At 41.7% G+C, this 7,984-nt stretch overlaps 1 long non-coding RNA gene across 1 annotated transcript; it reads right to left on the bottom strand.

The window, feature by feature from the left end:
- Nucleotides 1-879: 879 nt before the first annotated feature.
- On the bottom strand, nucleotides 880-6,725 carry LOC135407290 (uncharacterized). Its single transcript, XR_010426798.1, has 2 exons — nucleotides 3,545-6,725; nucleotides 880-3,504 (listed from the first exon to the last, which is right to left on the bottom strand). It is a non-coding gene; the product is annotated as an uncharacterized LOC135407290 (long non-coding RNA).
- Nucleotides 6,726-7,984: the final 1,259 nt, after the last annotated feature.

Below are 7,984 nucleotides of genomic sequence, written 5' to 3'. Positions count from 1 at the left end.
CCTTAACCACAAAGCTATCCTTTTGCTTTTCCTGCAATTGTCAGGCCCTTTTGCTACAAATATCTCAGCTCCTGCAACAGCAGCTTCTTGACTCACACCCAGAATCACATCCTGTCCAAGGAACGAGGAAGGGTTTTGTGAATAAATAACTTGATCATATAATTATCAGCAGCTTGATCAGCCATGTGCATGTGGGAATACAGAATGAGACTGCTGGCAGTCCATACTGAATTTTTAATTGTTTGACTTTGTCATTATATTTTCCCATTAACTTTACTCTTCTCCATAATTATATACACCCTTGTCTATCCACACAGAAGAATTACTTAGAAAAAACTGTTCTGAGAGAGGGATTAGATGATGCTGGAAGAAGTGTAGAGTCAGAGGGGTAAGGGCAAGTGGTACTTTGAGTACATCTGGTGGCTGAAGAATAGTCAGTAACAACTAAGCATAAAAGAGAAATGAGACCAATATGGACAATCAGAAAATGCTGAGGAAGGAAACCTGCAGTTTGGTGATCTATTAAATTAATATTAGGGGAAGAAAAGCACAAAGCCAAACAGATAATGTGTCCCTGGACAACCTGGTCTAGTGGGTGGCATCCCTGCCCATGACAAGGGGGTTTGGAACTAGATGATCTTTAAGGTTCCTTCCAACTCAACCAATTATATTCTATGATTCTATTCTATCTTAAACAATGCTTACAACTTACAGATAATGTGTTCATGGAGCTTAATCTCCAGAGGCTGGTGCATTGAGCCAGCCAGGAAAAAAAGCAGAAAGATTCCATACATTGGTCTGACTCCTGCATAAGTTTTACTCTGAAGAGCATAAATGAGAAGTTTTTTTCTTAAAATATGCAGCAGAGAAGCCAGATGATTCTGTAAGAAACATTTATGATCAAGATTTTCAATACCCAACTGGATAAAGTGTTGAGGAAACCTGACCTGGCTTCATAGCTGGCCATGCTTTCAGACAGAAGTTGGACAAGAGACATCATGAGGTCCCATCCAGCCTAGATTATTCTGTGAAAGACTAACTAATGGCACCAACAGCTAGAAAACATGCAGTGTCTTATGTATGCTTAACATTTGGCTGACAGTCACACATAAAGTACATTTCCAGTCTCCTTGACAGCAGTGAAGCTACTCAGAGGAAGAGGTTGAGCATGAGCACATGCTTAGGTATCAATCTGGTTTGATGGGCTGTGATACTATAAAATACACTGCTTCAAAGACACTCTGATTTTTAAGTTTCCAACAGCATAACAAGGATGAAAATTGGCTGAAAAGCACGACTATAGTTAGCCTAATCATAAGTTCTCTGTACTCTGTGACAATCTTTTATAATATTAAAGGGATTAATATGCCTGGCAAAATTTCACTTTGCACAGCTGCATACACAGTGAACTCCTATCTTCACAGGAACAGTTTAATCCTATTTCAACATATTGTTGCTTGATAAGAAACAAGAACACCAATAACTCCAAACCTTGCAGCTGTAAAATCCTCCCAGGAACGAGAGAGGACAAAGTAATCACAGGGCCTCACCCCCGCACACTTTACAAGAACACCCTTTGGGGCTGAGGACTCCGTGAGCCTCTACAGTAAGGCTCCCGTAGAAGCATTTCCCCCATTTCCTATATCCATGGTGACGCTACTACTGTCTCCATTTTGATTCCTCATACACAAGGTGAAATAAAATCAAAAAATAAAAAAATAAAAAAAGTCATCTGCTTCCATCCTTTTTGACTCAAGAAATTTCTTAACTTTGCAGGGGACCTGTGCCAGACTGCTGGCACAAGGGTCCCTCCCTGATTTATGAAGCCTTAATCCCACTGCTGCAAGGCAGAAGGATTCCCTGCTGCCGAGCCACTGTGTCTCTCTCCTCCTCTGCCCTTCCTCATCAGGTGAAGTCCTTACAGTCTTCAATGCTGTCTGTATTGTAGTAAGCAAAATCCAGCAAATTTGATTCCATAGTACCTTGAAACGCTAAGAAACACCTTGAGTTCCTGGAGGACAAGGAGAGTCCCAGCAGCCTGTCATTGTAGCGCTTCATTTGCATGACGTTTTGATGATGCAAACTTCCCTGTGTCAAGCTCTTAATGCAACTTAGATCTCCTCCCAGAGAAGACTCTTGACCACAAAGGGCAGAAAAATGGTTATTTTAGCTGGAAGAACACACTGCCACCAGTGAACTAGTGACTTCTGTACCAAAAGGAAAGAAGAAAGCAGCACAGGTACCCTTCCAAAGAAGGTGTTACCCTCACAGCTCATCTTTAATAATGTAAGCTGCAGGAGCATTGTAGAGGAGTTGCATGCGAGACAAGTGTGGATTCCCGGGGCAGCTGCATCCAGGCATTCTCACAGCACCAGGTGGGAGGCAGTGGGAATCAGGAAAAACAAGGAATGTGATGGCACCCTCCAAAGCTTCACTAAGTTTTGGGAGCCAGTGCACCACTATTAATAATCTTGACATTTCTTTGTCTTTCCTAGGAGCTTTAGCTGGTATTTGCATGCTAATAACGCTGTGTATCATTGTCATCCTGAAGAGATGGCTGGAAAACAATTCCAAATGCCAAAGCTTCAGGCTGACTGCAAACAGGAGATCTCCACCACCAGTTCCGTCCTGAATGCTGGCATCACAGCCACAAACAATGATGTCTTTATTTAATTTTCAAAAACACAGGTCAGAAGTTAAGGAGTACGCAAAGGGGATACTTGGTAGTTTTGCAACCTGCTGCCTCCATTCATTCCTGCTGTTGATAACTCACACTTGCAATTTGCACTATTTCAGAGGTGCCTCTTCCCAACACATGTTCTGCAGCACAAACCACAGGTAGGGATATGTTGTGGTAATAGCAATTACATACTGAGGTACATGCCAACTACACCACGCTCTCCCTACTGCAGCATTTCACTGAGCATGATGAAGAATTGCTGTGCTTTGACCTCTCTGACACTGGAGATAAGATAAAGATACTGCTAGTCTTCATTTCTGTGTAGAATCAGACAAGTTCTTAGTTAAGTAGTTTTACAAGTGAGCTAATTAAGAAAATGGCATTTTGACTTCGCAGATAGTATGATCCTTTTGCAGCAAAACACAGTTGTTTTGTTACAGCTCTCTTTTACACACAGTAATTTCATTTAGACAAAGAAAAAATCCAACTGGCAGAAGATTGTAAGAAAAAAAATCCTACAGAAAAACCTGAGTCTGTAGGTGTTCCTCTCAAAAACATCATATCTTTATCAATACTGGAAAATACTCTTCTTCCTCTTTCCATTCAATGAGCAGCCTCAATGGAGAGGCTGAATATCTGCCAGATTTAATCCAAGAGATACCTCAGCAGGGCAGCAAGGCAAAAGTATATGTGGTGGCCTGCAATCGATAGTAAACTGCTCACAGTGCAAAAGGAAATAAAGGCATTTGGGTGTTTCTTTTCTCTTCTGCGCTAGGTTGTCACACATTTTTCTAACCACGGCAAACCAGAAAAAATAGTGTCTCCTTATCTGTATCTGCAGTTGCATCATATGCCATTGGATACACAAAATATAGCTATGTCTGTGAAAATCAGTGTTCTGCTTAGCACATACCTTGGTCCAACTGCACTTTTTTCCCAAGGACAGTATCAAACAGCCACAGAAGCCATAAAACAATGATTGCTAACACTTTTGGTTTTCTTAATGCCTCAATTTAGCTATCTGGTATCTCTGCACTTGCCTCAGTCACTTTAAGTCACTCCACTTTGCCTTTGCTACGTTGGGCAAATGAAAAGAGACATGTTAAAAGCACAGTTAATGATTAAGGAAGGTTCACAGCTTTCTATCTATAAGTACATGCATGCCTGTGAACATGCCTAGTGTTTTGCTGCAAATGCACATGCATATTTATGCCATGAGCTATACATGCATATTTTGATGTAATACAGGCACTCTTGCTGGGCCCTATCTGGTTAACAGCAATGGAATGCCTGAGCCTCTTTTACACAGTTCATCACACACATGTGCTCAAGCCCAGGTGCTATTCCAGGAGTTCCAAGACTCCTTTCAGCAGTGTGCATGGTTCAAACATTCAGGCTGGAGACAGACTAAAAATTCCATGAAGTTTTTTGATTTGTAAGTATTTCTTATATCCTTGATTAATAAAAAGTCCACTTTTGTATGAAAGTAAATTATTTCACTGATTTGCATAAAAGCAAGCACTTCTTGGAAGAAGCATCCTCAGCCATCTTCCAGAGAACATATAATAAAAGATCTATACAACATCACTTAACCTTTTTCTTTTAGCGGTCTGTATCCAATTTTTACAGAGAAAGCAAATCGGTAGTTTTAGCTATAAATAGATCTCCTGAATTAAGGAAATATGTATGTTTCTACCCACCTTCTGAAATTTCTATTTTGAAAAATAACTTATTGAGGACTGAGTGGCTTTTTACATTTCTGATGCTGTTACACAATGCTTAGAACATTTCTGTCTCTGTATTTGATGGAGTAGTTCCTCATTTCAAAAGTGCTTTTTCAGCTGAGCAGATTGCTGAGCAGTTGACTATGTAGACGAACTCTGCCTAGAAGGTAGAGGGCTTTGTGCTGAGAAGTCCTTTACAGAAGACATTGCAGTCACTTTGCATCAATCATGGTGGAGATTTCAGGAATTTTTAGCATAATGTCAGAGAATGGTTCTATGACTACACATAAAATCTTAACCGGTAAGAAAAGATAAAAAGCTACATTTCTGCTTATGTTTCTTTTCCTGGGTTCAAACCTTGCTAAAATTACTGAGGTGATATTTCAGATTTCTTTTCAAACCTGGCACAATATGTGAGCACAAACTCTGTTCTATCTCTAGTCACTGCCTTGCACTGCTTTCTGCCATTAGTACAGAAACAATACTTCATTTTCTCACTGAGTGTGAGTATCCTCTCACCATCCAAATAAAATTTACTACTGCCTGATAAGTCAGCTTGGCTTTGCAGTAGCTGCATGGCCTTCTTTCACTTTTCTTCTTGACTGCTTTCTGCCAGTGTAAGACTGATGTCACACAGTCAAAGACTAAATGAGACAGGGTTTGAGGATTTATTAGGAAAGAGTGGCACTGTCCCAGCTTGTGGTGGTAAGCTTGTGCCCAAGCTTGAAAGCTTGACAACTTTCAGTCAGAGCAGTGTGTTCAGATACCTTGACTGATATTTCACTCAGCTCCAGATCACAGTGCAATTCAAAGAAGGGGGCTGTCTAGATCAAGTCTTTCAGTTTTCTCTGTTCTGGAGAACTGAGGGACAGCTACTGTGTTCAGCTGACAGAAGAAAGGGACTTCTAGCAGCAACCATTGCTATCCCCCTTGCGTCACTGCTGGCTGAAACATCAAGAGCTAAGTGTGCGCTCTTCAGCCTCATCCCTCACACTTGCTGCAACAGGAATGAGCTCAAACCTTTGCCCAACATGCAAGATGGACAGGAAAGACTGCTACGAGAAGCTGGTGAATGCAAAGGTTGAGAGACATCCTTCTGTGGCACCATGAGGTGACGTATAGCCTGGTAATGTCCAACTGACCATCACATCTTCCTCCTTCTGTAAGATCTTTTCTGGCCTTTCTTCCCTCTTCTGCTGCAGTTTCTTTTGCCTACTTTGCCACGAAGCCTTTGGCCAGCTCTGTGCACTTAGCCTTATTTGCTCTAAGTACATAAAGGTCTAATTATCTAAGTTATCAGTGATTGAGCAGGGTCAGAAGTGAATTTACTTGCTTCTCAGTCCCACCAGTATCAGCATGCTTGGCATTTAACTTATTAGAAGTATGTCCAGGTTCCTTTAATTTTTCTCCTTTTTGGATTTAAAAAAATAGTTCCATATTCAATTCAGGTTCTTAAACTATATTTCTACAGTAGTAATTTACATATTTTTGTTATCCCCAATTAAAAATTTTAGCCTACTAGAATTTATCCTGAGACAGATGACCCTGTGCCTTGTGAATGGCAAGACAGAGCCTGGCAGAGCACACTGTAAGAGGCAATTTTTATGCACTTTCCACTTTTGCAGAGTCAATAAACATATTCAGAAGAAACACACAAACTGTCACATTCCTAATATTACTACATATTTCTACAGCATAGAAGGGCAAAATGGAGTCATAAAGCAGCAACCTGGTGGACAAACTAGTGGGACCTGCCAAGATACTGAGAAAATTATACTTTTCAATGGAGATTTTCAGGAGCCAAAAATCAGCAAGTTAGAAGACAGCTGTTTAAACAGAGACAAGGGTTTTTAAGTACCTTCTTCATGGGTATGAGTACTGCTGATTCGAAGATGAAATCTGCTTATGGAATCTTTAACAGTTTACACCAGCAATACCTGCAGAGTACATCTGCAACCTCATGGGAAACAAAACACACTGTGCAGAGCAATTAACAGAGCCCACACTTCACATTAATGAGGATGGGTGCTGGTTTTGGTTGAGGGAGAGCTAATTTTCTTCACAGTGGCTAGTACAGGGCTGTGTTTTGGATTTGTGCTGAACACAGGCTTGATAACGTAGAGATGTTTTTGTTATTGCTAAGCAGGGCTTACACATACTGCCTTGCTGGCAAGGAAGCTGGGAGGAGACACAGCTGGAACAGGTGACCCAAACTGACTAAAGGGATATTCCATACCCTATGATATCATGGTCTGAATACAAAGCTAGGGGAAGAAGGAGGAAGGGGGATATTTGGAGTTATGGTGTTTGTCTTCCCTGTCACCATTGGAAGCAGTGAATTAATTTCTTGCTTTGCTTTGCTTGCATGTGCGGCTCTTGTTTTCCCTATGAAACTGTATTTATCTCAACCCTCAAGTTTTCTTGCTTTTATCCTTCTGATTCTCTCCCTGATCCTGCTGGTGGGGGAGTGAGAGACCAGCTGCCTGGGGCTTGGTGGCTGTCTGAGGTTAAATCATGACAGGAGGCTAAGCACTATCACCTTGCTTAAGAACCAGGCAGATAAGAAAGGACAAGCAAATTGAATCCTGTGTTTCTGCCAGCCTTCCCCCTTCCAAATCGACACAGCTTAGAATTAGCACAGCTGATTAAGGCATAGCAAGTGCCAAATCTCCCCAAGCATTTCCCATTTCAGCGCAGGGTTGAGTCAGCCACAATGGTAGCAGGGGAAGAGTGGGAAACACGAAACTCCAGGGAGCAACTGGGAACAGTAAAGATAGGAAGTGGAGAACATTTTGAGAAGAAACAACAGCATGTCTAGAAAAGGGTCACAAAGGATGGAGGGAAATCTGAGCATTTAGGGGTTTTTTAAATTTTTAAATAGCTGCCATTGCACATCACCAACACTGGACTGCCACAGGCACCCCGATCAAAGAGGGGATGACTGGTTTGGCAGGTGTCTTTCAGCAGCAGCACGGGGCAAGGGCAGCTGGGACCAAGCAGAGTGCACTGCTGTGGTCAGAGGGGGATGAGGGCAAGGAAACACTGCTGCACTAAGAGAACTCAAGAGAGCTGGAAAATAAAGCCCCAGCATGGACAGAATCGGGAATCTCAGAAAATTCCTGCTGGAGGCTCAAGAGAGAGCAGACCTCACGGGGCAGAAGTGTCAGATCCCTTTTCCCCCAGAAGTGTTCTTCACCTGAGACATGTTTTCTTTTACAGATTTCATATAACTTTAAGCTTTTTAATACAACAATTTCTACCGCTCAGAACTGAAATGAAGGGTTTTGAAAAAGGGTGATCATGGAGTCTGGTCTTGGTCATTCCTTGCACTGAGGTCAACAGAAATCAGGGCTCAAACAAGGTCAGAACTCTTACTGACAAACTGGGAGTCATGCTTTCCCCAAACCTTCTTAACAGGCAATACCTACTCATCAGAATTAACTGTGGACCATTTTGGCATGTACAGTGCAACAGTATACAGCCAGAAAAGGTCCCAGAATTTCTAATTTTTGAGCAGCTTGGCCAATTCTCATTTACATTCTGTGCCATTACAGCTAACTGCAACAACTCAGGACCTAAT

This window comes from Pseudopipra pipra, chromosome Z (genome assembly GCF_036250125.1).
Source record: "Pseudopipra pipra isolate bDixPip1 chromosome Z, bDixPip1.hap1, whole genome shotgun sequence".
Classification (NCBI taxonomy): domain Eukaryota; kingdom Metazoa; phylum Chordata; class Aves; order Passeriformes; family Pipridae; genus Pseudopipra; species Pseudopipra pipra.
The sequence above is the reverse complement of the archived record's forward strand: the minus strand, read 5'-3'. Positions and strand labels throughout refer to the sequence as shown.